This window comes from Peromyscus eremicus, chromosome 15, assembly GCF_949786415.1.
Source record: "Peromyscus eremicus chromosome 15, PerEre_H2_v1, whole genome shotgun sequence".
NCBI lineage: Eukaryota > Metazoa > Chordata > Mammalia > Rodentia > Cricetidae > Peromyscus > Peromyscus eremicus.
Window position 1 is genome coordinate 50,398,474 of NC_081431.1, and position 21,708 is coordinate 50,420,181.

The 21,708-nt window shown below is 39.4% G+C and overlaps 1 pseudogene; it reads right to left on the bottom strand.

The window, feature by feature from the left end:
• Nucleotides 1–18,333: 18,333 nt before the first annotated feature.
• LOC131925559 (U2 small nuclear ribonucleoprotein A'-like) lies at nucleotides 18,334–19,073 on the bottom strand (annotated as a pseudogene).
• Between the last annotated feature and the right edge of the window lie 2,635 nt (nucleotides 19,074–21,708).

Here is a 21,708-nt window from a genome sequence, read left to right on the forward strand (position 1 = left end):
ACACAACTCTTAGCAGATAATTAAACATCTTTTGAAATAATTCAAAGTTCAGAACATGAAAATACTCCGTGTATATATACTTTTAGACACCTTGCTGCTGAATGTTGAATATGTTTCTTCTACTGTACTAAATCCTCTGTAATTATTAGCTGACATTTAGTTTAGACCATGATATTTTTCTCAATAAGAAAAGCTTAGCAGAAGAGTTGATAGCAAGTAATATACATACTAAGTATGAATACAAATAAGATTCAGTTTCAAATGAAGACCCAAGATACCCAACCAATAATTAACAGAGGAAAGTGAATGATAAATGTTGAACTAGAACCAGACCAAAGAACCAGGTGAGCCAATCGCACATTTTAGCTTCCAAGGCCAACAGATATCAGTCCAGAAATAATACCATCTTAATAGAGTTGGAAGATAGAAAAATGGCAAATATCTCTGGGGACGGAAGGATGCAGGAATTCTCTCTTCAGGAAGAGCTTTTGTGGGCTATAATATCTATGTTATCTGTGAATTTAGGGAAGCCTATTTGTGAAGGAACTTGTTTTGTCTTGAATGAGAATGATGCCCACACGCTCATGTATTTGAATAATTGATCCCTGGTTGGTGGAACTATTTGGGAAGGATTAGGAGGCATGGCCTTGTTGAAGGAGGTGTGTCACTGGGTGGGAGTGAGCTTTGTGGTTTCAAAACATTCACACCATTTCCAGTTACCTCTCTCTGCCTCCTACTTGTGGATAAGAATGTAAGCTGGCAGCTACTGCTTCTGCACCATGACTGCCTGCCTACTGCCATGCACCCTGTCATGATGGCCATGGACAAATCCTGAAACTATAAGCCCCCCAAATCTCTTTCTCCTATAACTTGCCTTGATCAAACAGTCTTATGACAACAATAAAAATGTAGCTAAGGCAGTATACTTTATTCAGTCTACAAATTAAAATTTTAATCTCATTCAATATATACTACCCAGCACATATACTACCCAACTCTTCACTTATACATACCATCACTTACATCTGCTGTCTCTCAGTGCTGTTTCTCTAGAGAACTGTGTTACTACTTGCTTAACAACACTTTTCTAGATTATTCTGACACTATACCAAAGCTAGTTTTCTTTTTTTTTTTTCGAGACAGGGTTTCTCTGTGTAGCTTTGCGCCTTTCCTGGGACTCACTTGGTATTCCAGGCTGGCCTCGAACTCACAGAGATCTGCCTGGCTCTGCCTCCTGAGTGCTGGGATTAAAGGCGTGCGCCACCACCACCCAGCAAAGCTAGTTTTCTTATTAAACTATACCCCATCTTGGATAGTTCCTTGTTTTCTGAAACTCACCTTAAAATCACTCATATAGAGGTATAAAGTCTATAACTATGTTCCTGTAGAAATGTTCTCCTTCTGAACATGACAATGAATCTATCAAGATTGTACTCTCCCCTAAGATAGTAAATCCAATCATAGCTTTCAGATGAGCCTTTACTGGATATTGTACACCTATACCAATTCAGTAAATAGTTACTGCATATCAGAAAGAAACATAGTGTAACTTCAATGTTCTAACAGAACTTAGATATTAGGTTGGATTATAAACAAGTTTCAAAAACCAATATTTATTTTTTCCAGGGCCTGACTTCTCCCTATAGAGAGATGAGAGTTGTTTTACCGAGAAAAGACCTAGGCAAACCCTTGTCTTCACCTTGGTTTTAGTTGATTTGAGAGTCATTAATTCAGAGGCCACACACCTGAGGATAATGATGTTTTACACTGGCTTTGGCTAGGGTGACATCTTTGACTATTCAACAAATGTGGGAGAGATATGTGCATGGAAACAGTGACTCTGAGTTGTTCAGAGTCACTCTCAGTAGAGAGGTTAATGTTTGAAAGGTTGATTTTGTTATTGGATTCCACAGAAGCTGTTTTTCCAGTAACTTTCCTTTGTCCTCTATTGTAAAGTTTTCCTCTTTTTCAAATTGCCTTTTCCTTTTCTTCTCATTCTCGAAAGTGCAATAGCTTTTCACTACCCTTCCCTGTTTCCCAGTGAAAAAGAATCTTTTTGCATCCTGATAATTAAGTAAAACTAACTATTCCTGGGAAGAACCAAAGATAAGCCATGAGATGTTTTAATGAGTAATTATGTAAATCAGATTTACAAAATCCAGGATATCTTATGACATACAGATAAAGGTGAACAGTTGATGCACTAGGAGCAGACCACTCTACATTAGTAACTGTACTGGTACCTGGTTATATGATCTACCTTCTTACAACTCCTTATATGAACCCTTTGTCTGAAACCCCAAGGGAAGATAATTTTTGTTGACAGAAACCTCCCTGGTCTTTAGTTTGATGAATTTCCTTGATCCAGCCACTACTCTTCACAGCCCTTCTCAAGTTAAGTTCCTTGTTACAGTTGTATAACAATGTACTCACACATAACAACACTACTCACTATGTAGTCTAGAATGGACTGTAATAATTTGTTAAGTCTGTCAAGTTGTTATTACTAATGCAATCTTTCACTTATTTAAGTACACATCTCTACCCATTTTTTACCATATGATTATGAATCTAGCACCTGGGTTTCTAGTTCACAATATATAGAACAAGTGGACCTGTAATATTAAAGCCATTGCCATTAGGTTCATACAGATACTAAAATGAATCCTGCTTGGTCTCTGATAGGCCACAGGTCATTGGCAATTAATTTCCATGCTTGTAAAGATGATAACACAAAAACTCACATTAAATCAGTACCATGCTTTGTTGCTAAGGTAATCCAAAAGGAATCAATCTTATTAAAATTAAGGATATAGTCTCATGATAGTTTATAAAAAAGGAAACTGTGACATGCTGCTCAGAGTAACTGTTTCCATATAAATATCTCCCCTACATTTGTTCACAAAAAGGCTCTCAGCACGCAGAATTGATCTCATCACTCATTTATAAAGAATGCTGAGGATTATGGAAAGTAGCAGGTGTGGGGAAAGGAGAAAAAGCAACTGATTGACATGCCCTTGCCTACCCTGTGTATTTATTTAAAAATAACTTAAAGCACATATATAGCTAGATTTGAAGTGAGATGGAAATTGGTGAGAGCAATTTTTTTCAATGCCCTTATTGTTTTCACACTTGAATTCAGAGCCACAGGTAACTAGCTTAAGTGTAACTAATTGTGCCTACAGTTAGTTCTACAGAAAGACAGTGGCCAATGACCTAGCTAACTAACTAATTACACAAAGGGACAATTAGATCAATATAGATTTTTGTTGGGAAGCTTTTTTTTTTGAGTAGGTGGGAAGTCTCTTGAGGCATGTCTAGATCTTTTCAGGCGAGATTTGGCCTTGATTCTGTATTAGTCCTGCACTATAGCTTAGCATCCCTGTGCTAAAAACTGGAGAATTTCATGTCTGTGTTACAAAGGAAGTCCTTTTTAAAGACTCACACGTAGATGAACATATCTGGCTTCATTCTCTCATGAAATGAGTGTAACTAATTAGAATAGCGAAAGCGTTAGCTTTTATTACAAGAGTGTGTTAATGCAGTTGCTTTAGTTCGCCATTATTCCTTAATAAGATACAATAAAATCACCATAATGCATGTAAACAACTATCCTCTCTGGGATAAAAATGGATTAATGACATATTTTGTGTTTATAGAAACAAACACCATTTAGCAGCTATTCCTCTGGGGAGGTTTTTCTTAACCAGTAACCAGGTATTTATTTTAGACCTGAAAAACATAGTTAATAATACTGAAGGGTTATTAGTGCAATAGGATACTTATGATCCTTGCACAATGAAGAAAGCAGGTTCATTTAAAAGATTAATAAAGGAAATTTGCATATTTATATGGAACTGATGGCTTCCTGTCTTTCAAAGTTTAGGGTTATTTTTAATTATACATTTCCTTGCTGATTGGGATTTAACAAAGGAGATAAGGCAATTGTCATTTCTGAATTGGAAACCTAAATTATTCTTTAATAACCGTCTTTTGAACAGCAAGACAGGAAAATTCACAGGTAGTAAGAAAGCATTAACAACTTAATTAACTTTGCCTTAAAAGTCCTGTGTGAGCAGATCATCATAGGCGAACCTACTGCCCATGCATTCTGCTGCTTTATGCTCATGAGGGATTGGGCTGTACCCTTTACAGTGGAGAGGGCAGACATTAATCACCCTTTATTTTCGAATAAAAATGGCACTGTCTAGTTGATGGCCAATGTAGGGCTATGTAACAGCCCAGCATTAGTGTCATGTTGCTGCTGTCACAAACACTTAACGTGCAGCAATAGCACCGCTGGATCTTATGGAAGTTCTTTTTTGAAGGTTGTGAGGGTTATTTGAGAATGTTTTTCCTTTTAAAATACTTTTTTTGAAACAACTTTTTTTTGGTACAATATATTATCATCAAGGCTTTTTTGAGAATTTTTTTTCTTTTGCTTCTTTTATTTTTTTTTTTGTTTTCATTCTTCCAGATTTTTTTAAAAATTTTATAATTAATTTAATTTTACATATCAGCCACAGATTCCCCTGCCCTCCTGCCCTCTCCACCTTCCCCCCATTCCACCCCCACCCCACCCCATTCCCATCTCCTCTAGGGTAAGGACTCCCCTAGGGATTCAGCTCAGCCTGGTAGATTCAGTCAAGGCAGGTCCAGTCCCCTCCTCCCTTCACCCAGGCTGAGCAAAGTGTCCCAGGCTCCAAAAATCCAGCTCATGCACTGAGGACAGGTCCCGGTCCCACTGCCTGGGGGCCTCCAGAATGTATTTTGATCATCTGCCCCTCAAGTCTGTAGCTGAAGTTTTTCTATGTCCCGCCTAGCCACAGTAGCCCTACAGCCTGCTTATAAAATAATCATTCAGAGGCTTATATTAATTATAACTGCTTGGCCATTAGCTCAGGGTTATTACTGACTAGCTCTTACACTTAAATTACCCCATAATTCTTATCTATGTTTAGCCACGTGGCTTGGTACCTTTTCTCAGTTCTGCCTTGTCATCTTGCTTCCTCTGTGTCTGGCTGGCCACATGACTCAGTCTTCGTCTTCCCAGAATTCTCCTCACCTGCTTGCCCCACCTATACTTCCTGTCTGACTACTGCCCAACCAGCGTTTTATTTATCAAACAATCAGAGCAACACATATTCACAGCATACAGAACGACATTCCACAGCACAAGTCCTTCAAGATATACCCCATTTCCTACTCACCTGACTTTAGGCCCTTTTCCTTTTGTTCCCAATCATCAAGTCAATATATTGCTGGGTGTGTGGTCTTCCTCAGGAATGTGGTTAACTTACTAGATGCTACCCTCTTAGAGTTATTGATTCTTCCTTTCCCAGAAGTTACCACTTGACAATAGTTCCCCAACTAGGGGTGGGAATCCATGTCCAACTTCCCTTTCCGTGCTAGGATTTGCTCTAACTTGAGCTTTCATAGGTTTTATGTTTGCTGTCACAATTGTTGTGAGTTTGTATGTACAGTTGCACTGTCATGGAAGTGACCAACCACTTTCTGATTAGATTTAAGTATCACTCTACAAGATGAAACCATTATTCTTGAGTCAAGAACCTCTGGATAGACAGGTCCTAGGTCCTAGGGGAGAGCTTGCTATTATTGTACGAAAGAGACATAGTATTAAACCAGCTCCTAATGACATCGTTATACCCATAGCTTAACACATTTCCCACCTCTCAGCAGAGAAGCTTCTACTGGCAGGAGATGGTGATTAACACAGAGACCCACAACTGGCCAAGGCAGAAAAAGAGACCTTGGAATTCTCAGCCTTCAATGCAACATCTCTACCATGTCTACTGAGCCCAAGGTTTAGGGATCATTGCAGAAGATTAGGTTGAAAGAGTATAAGAGACACAGGCAATGGATGACCAGAAAGCTTTTAAGGTTTCTTGAGAAACTTCTGTATCATGTACATCAAGGCTGAGTTGTCTTTATGCTCCCACCAATATTGCCTAAGATTCTCCACCCTTTTACCATTCTTTGCCACATTTATTTTTTTGTCAAAAAATAATTCTGGGATGAGAGGTTATCTCACTGTGGTTTTGACTTATGTTTTCATGATGATTGGTGAAGTTGTGCATCTTTATGCATACTTATTGATTACTGTATATCTGGTGAAGCCCATGGCTCTTTAGCTGCTTGAAAATTGTGTTTATTTTTCTGGTGTTGAGTTTCATGGGTTCTTTATGCATTCTGCATAGCAATCACTTGGTAGGTGAATAGTTTATAGATCTTTTTCTTCCATTTTGGTATTTCTTCCATTTTAATACTTTTGATTATTTTCTTTGCTACATGGGAGCTACTTGGTTGACTAGTTTTATGTTTAGTACTTACAGTTATGGGTCTTATCTGAAAAGTCATTGGCCGTCAATGTCTTAAAAGTTTCTTCTATGTATTCCTAAAATAAATTTATAGTTTCAGGTTGCACATTTGGGACTTTGATGTACTAGGAATAGATTTTTGTGGATAGTGGTGTTAGGGGTTAAGGGATCTAATTTCATTCTGCACATATATGTACATTCAACTTTGCCAACAATATTTACTGAACAGATTATTTTTTTCTCCACAATGTGTTTTTGAAGGCTTTGTTAAAAATTAGTTGACTATTTGAATATGAATTTTTTCCTAAGTTTGGTATTATGTTTATTGACTAATTTATCTATTTTATTTCCAGTAGTCAATGAATAATATATCCTTTTCTTCCAACACAATATTTTCATTGATTATTTGGGAATTTCACATAATGTATGTTGATCATACTAACTTTCCAGTCCTCACAGGTCTGTGCCCCACCCTTATGACTCTTCCTGGCCAAAAAAAAAAAAAAAACCTCCCCAAAATAAAACAACAACAAACAAAAACAAAACCAAGTCCAATTTTTGTTGCCCTTATACTCACTGAGGCATGGTCATACTCCCAGTGGTGAGCTTCTTAAAGAAATCCAGTCCCCACCTGCTCCCCCACCAGAAGCCATCAATTGTGGAGAGCTACACTTCAGCATCCTTATCACAGTTTTTAAGAGTTTTCTCCAATGGCTTCCTGCTGAGGCTGTTACTCCTTTTTTGGGGGGAGGGTGGGGTAGGTTAGGAGGGGAGTATTGTCACAGAAGCCTTCTAAGTCTCTCATTCTCAACTATAAGTCTTTAGTCATTGATACCACTGAAAAAGAAGCTTCCTTACCCTTTATAGTCAATGGGAGCATGGATCATGGTCTTCCGTTTGGTTTCTTGTGCCAGTACAAACAACAGACATCAACACAAACCTGTGCTGCAGCATGGACCTCGGACACCATCATGGCCCTTGGTGGCAGCACAGACTACATAGATCAACTTAGCTTCAGAGGCAACACAAGCCATAGACACCATATGGTCTTCAGCAGCACCTCAGCCCATGGACATCAATACGACTTCAGGTAGCAGCATGGATCACTGGTATCCACACGGCCTCCATTGTCAGCTTGGACTATGGACCTCAACATGGTCTCTGACAACAATACAGAACGCATATGGCTCTCCACACGGACCATGGACACCCTTATGGCCCTCAATGGCAACATGGCCCACAGACATCAATATATCTTCAGGTGGCAGCACAGATAACATGGCCTTATGAGGTGAGATTTGCCACAGACATCAATACGACTCCTTCTTCAACAGGACAATGGACGCCAATATGGCCCTCTGCGGCAATACAGGCCACATACATCAACATGAACTTGGGTGGCAACCTGGACCACGGACACTAACATGGACCACAGTCATAGCACAGACCATGGATATCCACTTCGTCTCCAGCAGCATCGGCCTTGGATATCATATATCGATAAGGCCTTCAGCAGCAGCCCACATGTACATAAAGCACCATAAATACTGGGGCATCGTTGAGACTCCTCTCATATATCCTGCTGTTGTGCAGAGTCAAAGTGATCTTACAGCTAGGCAGAGCATCCAAGGACAGGATCTACTCGAGCTCCAGTTCACAAAACATCTCCCCAACCTCAATACAGGCATCCTGAGGCTCACAGGCATGACCGTTGCACTTGCAACCTGCTGACAGCTCCTCAGGCACACACTTCCCTTCTTCCAGCAGGGTGATCAGCAGCCCCAGCAGCTCCAGAGGCTCCATGCTGTAGGCAGTCCTGCAGGCCAAGGACCAGCCCTATTCAATAACGCCATACTCTTCGTCCACTGTGCCTGTGTTCCCATACAGCTTCCAAATCCTCTGCTACCATGTCTGTAGCTTTGGCATGCTCCCCAGTGAGTGCAGCTCTGCTCCATTTTTCATTTCAATTTCTTGGATTCACTTTTTGGAAGCATCTTCCCATAGGACCTGCCTTCTTTTTCAGTTGTTCTGGGGATATCACGGGCTCTGTAGACTCCCCCGCCAATGTGTCCCCCCTTGAAGTCTCCATGGGGGTACTCTCAGGCTCTCCAGAGCTCCGCAGTGGTGTGAAGGGTGCTGGCAACAGCCACCATCTTTGATTGCAGCCATACTTCGGGCCTCACAGAGCAACTTCTGGATGTGCAGCCAGGAGTAATACATTCTTCTCTTCGGATTTTTTTCACCATTCTGGGTCTTTTAGGGTTCAACATGACCTATCGATTCATTACTATTTTTTTTTTTCTAGAAGAAAGTCGTTGATATTTTGCTGGGAAATTATGGTGAATATATCAATTGTTTTAGAGGTTGAGGTGTTTTAACAGTATTAATACTTGTGGTACATAAACAAGATATGTATTTTCATTTTCTGGATGTGTGTATTACAATGCTTTATCTTATTTGCCAGTGTTTTGATTAAAATTCCTAAGTGGTTTTATAGCTCCCATAAATAGCAATATTTTCTGAATTTTTAAAACAAGCCTCTGTTGGTGTATAGGAACACTATAGTTAGGACACAGAGATGACTCAGTGGAAAAGGCACCTCCCGCAAAACCTGATGACATGAGTTCAACTCCTGGGACCCTCATGATGGGATAGAGAGAACTGACTCCAATGACGTCTCCTTTGACTTCCACATGATCTCTTTGGCATGTACTCAACCACACACATACATGAACACACATACACAAAATAAATAAATAAACTGATAGTTTAAAAATGCTATTGTTATCCATGCATTTTCTCCCAATATTTTTATAAGGTCCCTTTATTCAGACTGGCAAGTGGCCAGCACATTGTCATTATGTACAGCAGGATCTGGGGACATCAGAAGAAATGACAGACCAATTAGTTCCGATTCCATTGTTGGGGGCCAAGTCTTAGGAAGTATTTAAAGAGATTAAGTGGGGAGCACTGAGAAAAGCACGCATTGATAGCCACTGCAGTCTCTGAAATGAAAGTGATATGTCAACAATTTTTTCCTTCTTTAAGGGAGTGAATACTAAGGAAAGCAAATGAACTCTTTAAAATTCTCTAAATTTCCAGAAAATGTCTGTTAAAGTTGTACTTGGTGAACTCAAACACATAAAGAAACTGTTCTTAAAATTGGAGAAATTCTGAGGATAAGGATTAATTCCTTAGATTGATTTTAAAATGAGAAGGGATCAAGGAGATATATCTCAAGACCAGAATGGACAAACCTCCACTGTATCCATCGGCAGCATCAACTCTGTATTTCTGTGCATTTATCATGTGGACTTTTCCCACAATGCAGCAAAAAAGTAAATCCATGACTTTCAAAAATACGTAGATGAATCTAAATCAGTATTTTTTTTATTAATCTAAGTACACAGAGAACTAGACAAGCAGAGAAAAAAATGTATTAAGATTGACTTGTAGGCTTCTAGTAGGGAGAAAAACAAGTTAGGGTTGAGTTGATGAGCAAGCCCCCTGACCTCATGAAGGGAAAAGGTGGCCTGGGCATTTTCTGAGCCCATGAAGGTCTGCAATGGATGCCATGCAGTGTCCCAGTTCAGGTGAAAGTCAGAGAGAGATAGAAGGCAATCTGGATCAGACACAAATGGTTTACCAGATGCAAGTATAAAACAAACCAAAAAAAGCAAATGGCACTAGAGTACTAAATTATAGGTCCACCAAAGAATTTTTTATTTCTTTTCCTATCCTTATTTTTCTTCTATCAAAAATTGATTCTTTTCTCATACAATACAACCTGATTCTAGTTGCTCCTCCTTTGCTCCTCCCACTTCATCCCCATCTTCCCTTCCCTCCAGATCTACTCCCTTTCTGTCTCTTACTAGAAAAGAACAGGTTTCTAAGAGATAACAACCAAACACGGCAAAATAAAATATAATAAGAAGAAGCAAAAACTATCATATCAAAGTTGGACACAGTCACACAACAGGAGTAAGAGTCCCAAGAGCAGGCACAAGTGTCAGAGACTTTCTCATTCTCACAGTTGGGAGTCTCATAAAAATATTAAGTTGATAGCTATAATACACATACAGAGGAACTGGTGTAGAACCATGTAGACACTGTGCTTGCTGCTTCAGTCTCTGAACTGATATGAGCCTTGCCTGGTTGATTCAGAGGGCCTTGTTCTCTTGGTATCCTTCATCCATCTAGCTCTTACAATCTTTCCACATTCTCTTCTGAGGGTTTCTCTTAGCTCTAAGAGGAGGGATTTGATGGAGACCTCCCATTTAGACTCTACCCCATATACTGTCTGATAATGAATCTCTAAATCTTTTTGAATCTGCTGGTGAAGGAAGCCTCCCTGATGATAATGACTGTATAAGAAATTGATACATAAATATAGCAAAATATTGTTAGGAATCATTTTATTGATTTTTTTTAATAGACCAACAGTGTTTAGTTTTGCCCTAGATCTCTGAGTTATCTGGTCCTTGGTTCTTGGTTACCCAAAGTGTTGAGTGTTGGTTCCTTCTCATGGAGCAGGCCTTAGGTCAAATCAAACGTTGGTTGGCTGCTCTTACATGTTCTATGCTGCCATTGCCATAGCATATTTTGCAGGCAGGACAGAGTTTATGCCAAAGGTTTTGAGGCTGGGTTGGTGTCTACATTTCTCTTTTGCTAGCTTACAGAGTACCTTATGGCACCAAAGAGATTAGAACATAGGGATGAACATTCTGTGTAAGCACCAGTTCAACATCTTCATGTTCAATGAGGTGTGTGTGTATGTGTGTGTGTGTGTGTGTGTGTGTGTGTGTGTGTGTGTGTGTGTGTGTATGTGCATTGTCCTTTGCCATGGGGACTTGCTGTCAGTTTGTGGAGAGTTTAGTGAAATTGCTTTGATTTTCTCTCTATTTAATTTGATGTTGGCTATAGGCTTGCTATAAATTGCTCTTGCTATGTTTAGGTATGTCCCTTATATCTCTAGTACTTCCAGGATTTTTATTGTGAAGGGGTGTTGGATTTTGTCAAAGGCAGTTTCTGCATCTAATGAGATGATCATGATTTTTGTTTGTTTATTAGACATATTTGTTGTCTATACTATGGTTCATTTTAAACGTTTCTTATTTAACACTCTAATTTGGTCTTTCCATTGAGAGATGTGGGGTGTTGTAGTTGCTAATTATTATTGAATTAAAACTTTTTCCTTTAGATGTGATAATATTTGCTTTCCATAGTTGGGTGGTTCTAGGACTATGTATGTATTTATAGATATTGTATCTTATTACTGAATCTATCTTCTTACCAATCTATATTGACTTCCATATTTTATAGTCTAATTTATCTGATAAGAGTATGGGTACTACTGCTTACCTTAATTTTTAGTGAATGACATATATTTTTCCAACTTTATCACTTTTGTTTATGCTTATCTTTATAATAAAATGAGCTTCATGTGTACTTGAGTCTTGTATATTGATCCATCTAGAGCACTTTTTTTTTTAATTTTTATTTTTATTTTGCAATACAATTCAGTTCTACATATCAGCCATGGATTCCCTTGTTGTCCCCCCTCTGGTCCCTCTCACCTTCCCCCGAGCCCACCCCCCTTTCCCACCTCCTCCAGGGCAAAGCCTCCCCCAAGGACTGAGATCAACCTGGTAGACTCAGTCCAGGTAGTAGAGTACGTTTTTTGATTGGTGGATTTAATTCAGGACTTTTTACCATAACGTATGAATTTCCATCTGTCATTTTTTATTTGATTTGTTCTTTAATAGCCTTATTTTTGCTTTTTTTCTATATTTTTGGGGACTTGTAGTTTTATGTCATTTGATTCTGGAGGAGTAACCCTATAGTTTCTTGGTGATTTCATTCATTGATCAATATCAGAAATGTTTACAGGTGCCTCATTAATGGAGGCTAGGATGATTCGTGAAGTAAATTTATGAGCAACCATAGGTAACATCAAGATTGTGACAATGGTAGCCACAATCCTTTTCTCCATGGCTCTTCAAATGAATGTAGGAGATTTCTGGGGGTTTGGCACCAGCTCCTACAGTTGTGGAGGCACAATATAGTGCATAGCCTGCTCCTAGATGAACACATGTGGTCTGGATTCAATTGTACTGGTGATCATGGACTTGAGGTTTCAAACCACAAAGGAGGTTGTATCAATCCCTTTATTTCTATAACGATGTAGTGGACAAAGCAACTTAAGAAAGAATTTATTTTGGTTTCCAGTTGAAGAGGAATTCCAACATAGTGGAAGGAACATAAAATAGCTAGACCCATTCCATTCCCATTCAGGAGAAAAACACTGATAAATACTTATGATAAGCCACATTTCTTTTTTTTTTAATTTTTTAATTTTTATTTTGCAATATAATTCAGTTCTACATATCAGCCACAGATTCCCTTGTTCTCCCCCCTCCTGCTCCCCTCACCTTCCCCCCCCCCCCAGCCCACCCCCCATTCCCACCTCCTCCAGGGCAAAACCTTCCCTGCGAACTGAGATCAACCTGGTAGACTCAGTCCAGGCAGGTCCAGTTCCCTCCTCCCAGGCCGAGCCAAGCGATCCTGCATAGGTCCCAGGTTTCAAACAGCCAACTCATGCAATGAGCACAGGACCCGGTTCCACTGCCTGGATGCCTCCCAAACAGATCAAGCCAATCAACTGTCTCACCCATTCAGAGGGCCTGATCCAGTTGGTGCTGGGAGTCCAATTAGCGAGAATGAGGAGGGTTTATATGAGCAAGAATTGTTGAGACCAAGGTTGGATAAAGCACAGGGACAAATAGCCAAACGAATGGAAACACATGAACTATGAACATTTCTTGTTTCTATACTTATTTCTTGAGTTCAGGACTCAAGCTAAAGTAAGGGTGCTGTAGGCATTCAGTGTGGATCTTACTACCCCAATTAAGCTAATACAGATAATCCATCATAAACATACTCAGTGAATAACATAGTCTAGATAATCCTTCCTAGGCTTGTACAAAGACTTGCCTCTGGATGATTGCAGATCCTGTCAAGTAGATAGTCAGTGTCAGTCATCATGAGGACTTTCTCTATGGTCTAGAACTTGTAACACTGTTAGTAATTTTAATGGAGTTTTGGAACCAAAATGGTTTGTTCTTGAAGTCATAAGGGGCAAACACAAACCATATTAGGGCTTTTTTCACCAACAGCTGTGGTTTAAAGTCCCTGGGCTGTAGATCTTCAGGTCCTGCAAGGCAGATTAAGGTAAAATATTGGCTTGTGGTAATGATATTCATGTTCTTACAGATGTAAGCTGTAGGGAAGCCTTCTCTAGATCCTACAGTTTGAGCACAGAAGGTACTGCAGCTGACTGTTTGGTGTATGTGGTTCTAGAACCTAAGAAAATGATTTCAATATCTCCAGGATACATAGGCTACAGAAGAAAAATATGTAGCATTTGGTACCATTGTCTTAGAGGGGCTTTCTACTGATTTTCAGGGACATGTGTGGTCAATACTAAGGTATTTTTCATAAGCCACTGAATTCCTAGGACCGTAGTCTGGAAAGGAGACCTTTCCTATGCTGTGCCAGTTGAACACAGATTATATTGAGGGATAAGTCTACTGGTATCCATGTTTGTCGAGGTATAGGTCTTGGAGGGGAGCATTCCACTCCTGATAGGTGGCCATCAGTGAAAGCAAGACTTCATACAATCATTTCAATTTCAAGTTTGTGTGTTAATGATGGTACCTGCAGGGCTAGTTTAGGGGGGGTCCTGGGGGTTGTGCCTACGCAGCTACATCTTGAAGGCAGGAGGAGGGGTTCTACTCAGTGTGGCATGCTCTAAGGTACCATCTAATTTTATCAGAAGATTTTCTACTGACATTTAAGCCAAGATGGTTTTATCCTGGTGATAGTTGTAGTATTTTGGATTCTGTGGCCTGGGATATAGCCAAAGTGAACTCCTCTGTTGTTCTTCAGCTACTCTTAGGACAGCAAGCTCCTCAAACAACTGTGGAGTTATCTTAAAGTTAGGAAGCCCAGCCTGCCTCTGTGATTGGACTGCTCCCACTGTGCCTGCAGTTGTAGATTTCTCCTGGCCAGGATCCAGAGTTGAACATGACACTTGATTTGTTCTTTACTGTTGGTTGTCTTTCTAACCCTGGATGCATTTCAGGGTTCTGATCATATTCTTGCTCATTTAAAGATGCATTCAGAAGCTAGTTGACTCAGAGAAAAGTAATTTTGTTAATATTTTTAACATATTGAAAAAAATAACCTTTCACTTAACACCTGGACTATGTTCCTTTCCAGAACTAACATTGATTTTTAAATTTACTTTTGAAAAACTAAAATTTCATGATCAAGTCAGATAATGCAATATAAAGTAGACCTGAGACTTTTGCAGTAAGTTTCATAGAATGAGAGAAAAGGAAAAATTACTTGGAAAGAGGGATGGGTTTTATTTTATGTGCAATTCTCAATGTAAGGCATACATTTTTTAATACCTCACAAACCACATTTCAATGTTTCCTCTTTCAGAGGTAATTTTTAATAGGCTTTGATAGGCTACACAATGCAGTAGCATTTTCTGAAGGACTTAATGCATTTTGCAATTTTTTTCTGTGTGTAGAATTTAATAAAGAGAAATTTATGAGAAGCGTTGACTCTTAAAAGTGAGTTCAGTGGTTCTGCAGGAATTCTTTTGAGTTTCAATCAAATACAAACTGATTGAAGCACCTTCTCTGATAAAGCTGTAAAACTCTGCACTTTCTGTTCCTTTCAAGCATGCAGCTTTGTCTTCCAGTAACTCCACTAAAAGCTTCCAGTTCAATGGATGAACTTCTCCTTTCACTTCACTGAGAAAAGGTCAACTTCTGTTTCGCCCTCCAATCTCCTCTCAACACTTACAAGCATCGCGATGCAGGGTGAGTTATTGAAAATCCCATTTTACCTTGAGATGCCGGCGTTAGTTCTTTCAAGGCTTCTAATCAGAGCTGGCACTTTTCTGTCCCTGCTGATTCTTTCACTGCTGAAATCATTCCTCCTTTCTTCTTGAGTTTAGAGCAGCCTCTGGAGGGCCTTCCCTCTGAATTTTCATGTGTATTTACATGCTACCATCTGAACTCACTTTACAGTCGATTCATGCGGTGGTTGTTGCCATTGGGTGAGATGATGAAAATGTGGACTTGATGACTGTAAAATAGTGTGTGATGACGTGGTCAAAGATAACCTTAGTACCTTGTTGACTGAAGATAAAATGATGTTGAAAATATTTTAAAACAATGTCTGTGTAAGAGGTTTTTAGAAATAGTTAAGGTGCTGTAACTCTCATTTTAAAATGCTACAACTAGGAAAACTGTCGCTTTACTGTATAACATGCATGGATTATGTACACATACAAATCACTAATATATATATATAATAGCTTTCTGTTCAAAATTAGCTTTCAGGTGGCATGTTGCTGAATGAAATAATTTTTATGAGTTCACTGTTGTGAAAGTTTGAGTATTTATTTCTTTGTAACTTAGGCAACAGTGACACTAACAAAAATTAGGGAGGAGTTGTCCACATTGAGCATAAGATGTCTGCTTTTAAGAAGCAGTTATTGCTCATAGTAATTGGCCCACATTTCTATCGGTTGCTGCTGCTGATTGGTAGCAGCAGTAGTTTACAGCTCTGGACACGGTTATTGAGCAGCCTTATGGATGCTTTTAGAAGATGACCTTAATTTTCAGGATGGAATATTTTAAAAATATCCTGAACATCAGCATTAAGTATTTGAGATGTGTGGTCCAAGATTTAAAGCAGCATTGTACTATGTTGAAGTCTGAAACTATAAAAATCATTCTTAATATAAATGGTTTATTTCTTTTGACTTCACCGGTAACCTTACTATCATGTACTCTGCATGGAATTGTGACTTTTCCAGGAGGCAGGCATAACTCATGGCAAAGGACATGCTTTGGTCTCTGGTTTCAAAGTCCTTTGGTTTCTTGATATCTAACACCTTCATGTAAACAAATCAGAAATGCAAAAATGAAGGCAACTGAGATGTAAAACATACTCATTATAAACACTCTTTGAATGCCTCAGACCTGGCCATGACTGACTGGGATGGTAAATTTGCCAGTAATTTGCTCAGTATTTCAATTTATTATCAACACTTTTCCTGTCATAATTTATGCAAGCTTTGCTAGGAAGTGGGATCTATCTATTTGTCTGTCATCTGTCTGTCTATCCTTTGTTCTAGTGTAATTCCACAAATGAGATGTTATCTTATGGGAAAAATCCAGAACAGTAGAGTTCAATAGGATGCTAAAATCTGTGCTCTTCTCCCAAAGATGAGATGCTCTGACTTTCTAAGAGGTATTGCTGTGCAAGTGAGCCTTGTAGTATACAATCAATTGCCAGATAGTTAACTAGTAATGGGTAGTTAGGAGATACTGGTTGTCAAATGGGCACAACTGACACCTGAAGATTTTGTTTCTGGTCCAGCTTTGCTACTCATTGGCTCATATATCTGTGGGATTTGTTTGAAGTTTCATCACTTCTAAATCAAAAGACTATATTTAGTGATGTGAAAATATTCTCCCAGCTGGATGCAAGGGAACATGTCCCAGTGGTGACAGAAATAAAAAGCGAGATTGAATGCAAACTCTCATGTAAGTTTTAAGTTTTAATTGAAAGTGAAGAGGTTGGATTCCTATAAGAATCTGGGATTCATTAGTCATGAAGACAGCACTGCCTTTACCCTCTCTCACTTCCTCTTCTTTCTATTTTTATTTCTATTCTTCATGTTAAATTGATTCCTCATTGTTTAAGAAGCCTTTTGCTGCACACATATAAACATATTGTTTACATGAAGTGATTTCAGTACATTGCAGTGGCCAGTTTGTTACTGAGACACCATAGCCTTTTCCTGAACCTGGTGATTTTTATCCTTTGTGATCAGATGAAGGCAGAAAGTACAGAGATGATGGGTACACTGTTAACAAGGGAGGAAAGGAACTCTGGGGATAACAGGCTGCATATGGATGTAGGGCATGGGAATTTATCTTGTTCCAGGGGTCTCCTTCTGTCCTGTCTTCAAAGATTTTCTGCTCTTTAAACTTAGGGGTACCTCAACAACTGCCTCAAAGGTGATTGAAGACTCTTGGCTCTACCTGGCAGAGGGATAGAAATCCATGGGTACGTCTTCTAAAGGGAGCAAGCTTTATGTGTAAACTGTCTGACTACGATGACTTGAAAACTGTGGTGAACTTGGATGAGATGGAGTCTCAAAGACATAAAGTAACCATGATAAACACACCCAGACCAAAAGTCAAGAAGAGAATGACGTGACTTAAAAGTGTAGAAGCTGGGCAAAGTTCGGAATATTAGGAGTGCCTTATCAGAAGATTCAATGGTTTCTCAGTTTTCAACCTTTAAACATGATGCTGCTAGCTTTTAAAACTAAACTTGATAGGTTTCTGAACTTCTAGATGCCTTGCTAAGGTTAGTTTGGATGCCTCACTACCAAGTGGAGCTTACAGCCATTACTTTTTAACAGCATAGACAGCAGTGGACCATTGGGTGTACATGTTCTGAGAACTAGGCCACTGGTCTTGATATGCATTATTTTGTCTGAATTTGGCTTCTGGATAATGAACTAAGTTATAATTATGGTTTTCCTTGGTTATAATAAGAGATAAGGTAGATATGAAACCTTAGACTCACGAATATAGGATAGATAGCAATTTATTCTTTAATTTTACAGATTGCAAATAGTCTAGTTATTATAACTGTAATTCTTGCTTGATAACTGTTCTATTATTTGTAATTTTTTTTGGCAGCACAGAAAGGGGCCTTTATTTTACCATTTGTAGACAATAGGCACTTGGATCCCAAGGTTCATATTAAAAAATTATCATCAGTAGTTCTGAGCATTCAGCAATGCTGACAGATTCTATGTTGCTCATACAAGCAAGGCTGTTACTCCATGCTCAAAAAAGTGAGGAGACCTCTCTAGAGAGCCTCTGCTAGGAGCTCAGGACCCATTTGTGACTGTGTCTTCTTTCATCTCTTCTTCACCATCATCACTTGGTCCTGATCTGTGCTCTCTGCCAGGTATCTGGCCAGACTGTAGCAAGCCCTTCAGCCTCTCAACCTCAGCCAACGTCGATGCGTTTGCAGTGGCATTCTTGATGGCTTCTATATCCCTTGCAGATGGCCCACCTTTCTTTTTGTCAGTTGGCAAACCAGCACCTGGATTAAAAGTTTTGTTTCTCCTGGCAATATCCTTTGCAAGCTGTGCAACCCATTTACCCTTGAACATTTTCTCTGCTTTCTGATGCTCTTTTAGTTTCACTTTCTGAAAGTCCAGTACTCTGACTTGTGGAACTTTATAGATGACGTAAAGTCGGTAATGCTTCTTATTTGTTACAGCATTTCTTAGGATGCCAAAGGATCCAGATCTCCCAGTTCCACTAGACTGTTGTTGGTGAGGATGAGCTCTGTCAGACAGGGAAGAGCCTGATCAAGTCCCTCACCTATACGGCAAATTCTATTGTTGTTCACTAATAATGTCTTCAGTCTTCTCAATAAAGGAAAACCATCCAGTTTCCTGATCTCATTGTCAGAAAAATCAATAGCATCAAACTGGTCTAAGGTAGCACGTAGATTTTCAATGACAGGAATTTTATATCTGCGATGGTTCAGCTCGCGGTCCTGCATAGAATGGGTGTACTGTGTTGCCTGCTCAGTCAGCTCTGCGGTCAGCTTCACCATTCTGCCACTGCCAGAGTCCCCTCACCTCAGCCACAGGCCTGTGCCTCCTGCCAGTGCCATGTCCCAGAGTGCCTATTATATGTAATTTTACTATAATGCTTTTGTACACTGGTTTAATAAAACGCTAATTGGCCAGTAGCCAGGCAGGAAGTATAGGCCGGATAAGCAAGCAGTCAAGGAGAATTCTGGGAAGAGGAAGGCTGAGTCAGGAGAGGCCAGCCTGCCATCCAGGGAGCAGCATGTAATGGCACACAGGTAAAGCCATGGAACATGTGGCGACATATAGATTAACAGAAATGGGTTGAGTTTAAGTATAAGAGCTAGTCAGTAGTTAGCCTGAGCTAATGGCCAAGCAGTTTTAATTAATATGTCTCTGTGTTCTTACTTGGGTCTAGGCGGCTGTGGACTGGGCTGGACACAGGAAAACTCCAGCTACAGAAATATTTAACTATGATTTATAATAGTAGGTACCTTCTTAGCAAAAGGGTAGGGCATTCTGGGATGTAAAGGAGTGGACAATAATATAACAGACTTTTTAAGTGAGGAAAAGTGAAGCATCTCACCTTTGGATTCTATTTACTCCTGTTTTAGAGCAACCTTACTTCATCAATGTTCCAGTAGGTTGAGTCAGGACACAATATGCAGATCCAACTTTGAGGCAAGGACAATCTTATCTGTCACATTGTGAGCCAAGTCTCCTGTCATGAGATCCTGGTCTGGGTTCTTGGGACCCACTATAATAGGGATCCCATCACTCCATAGTAAAGTCCCTTTTTGGTAAAAACCAAAAGGAATCTTCAGCTTAGAGTGCGAAAAATATATGTAGTCTAGACTCTCTCTCTCTCTCTTTCTCTCTCTCTCTCTCTCTCTCTCACACACACACACACACACACACACACACACACACACACACATATGTATGTAGTATGGCTAATATACTGGATACTTGAGCACCTGAATTAAATGTATGAAGTATAAAATATTTAAATTTTGTGGCATTAAATATAAAATAATAACTGAAAATAACAGAAAAAATTCTATCAAAATAAAGCAAATTTTTATACTGTTATAGAACTACAGGATGCTGTATTTGAAACATCATAATGTCTAGCAGTTAAGATGTATCGTAAATGTCTAATAATTATATCTTAAACTATGGCTTCTAGATGCAAACCCCTCCATGTGTCACCATATTTTCCACCCAGGATGGATGGACCTGGAAGGTCTTCCTGTTCTCCTTGGCTGGAATGGGGTATGACTATATAGGTACATTGAAATGGAAACACAGGAGAGAACCAAAGAGTCTTAAGAATATTGGTTCTGCTTCTATATAATTAGAGCATAAAAATTTTACCAGATCTTAGTGTCATTATCCTGACTTTCACTTGATGTGTGCCAGGATCCACCACATAAAGGATACTTCACCTCCCAATAAAACAAGCCTGGGAAGCAAGCCTTTACCACATGGACCTTGGGGATTGGTTAAGATCCAAACGACAGCATTTTTTTTCTTCAGTGTTTTACTTTTCCCCAACCTCTCATCATTTCACTTTCATGCGTCATGTCAACATGATTAGAATCACAAAGTGCCCTGAGCTGCCTTTGGGTAGGAGAGGTTGTGCATATGCACACTTTGATGCAGTCAGTTTTAATGTTTACTTATTATTGTATACATGATACGTGTATATATGGTATATATATGTGAGCCCAGATATGTGAAAAACACAGGACGACTTTGTAGAGTTATCTCTCACCTTTCACATCTCTGTGGGTTCTGGGCATCAAAATTGAGTTATCAGGATTTCTGGCAAGCACTTTTGCTTGCTGAGCCACCTTGTCAAGGTGCTAACACACCTGTACACTCAGATGTGCTATCTGCTCTTTGAAAGTGCAGGTTAGTGCTATTCTAATGTTAAAGGCCAAGAAGAAGGAGACTAGATCTCTCACCCACCGTGACTGTCCTTGTTAACGTGGTGCACAAGTCACTCATCCTGGAGACACAACAGCCATTTCACTTGTTCTATGATTTCTCTAGTGAAGAATTGGTTTAGAGCACAAATAAATGGTATTTGGGTCTGGGAGTGATTAGCTGTTTGGGCCAAAGTCCACTGGATACATCTTCATCCACATGCCTATACCTGAGATTGTTATGTACTGACTTCCAAACTCACCATTTGACTACCAGATGCATGTCAATAATACACTGTGTTCACAATCACTAGTTAGGGTTTTTTTCACAGTGTAGTGGCTGGGATACAAAATAAACATTCCAAGAAGGAAAGATAGGAATGAACCCTTTGATCATCAAGCCATGACAAGTTACAATTGTCATTGTCACTGTGTTTTGTAGAACAGTTTTCAGAGTCTACCTAGGCCAAAGGGAAGTGATGGATTCCTTATCACCTTGAAGGGATGTCAAGGTGCATTGTGTAAGAAGTGTACATGCATGAGCGTGTGTGTGTGTGTGTGTGTGTGTGTGTGTGTGTGTGTGTGTGTGTAGATGATTTTTCCACCATAGAAGATTTAATTTACAATTATTTCAGAGGTGGTGAGCAGAAGAATATATAAATTAGAGGAGAAAATATACTTTATTAAAAGTATCAAGGGCAAGCAAAATGCTCTATATATCCATTCT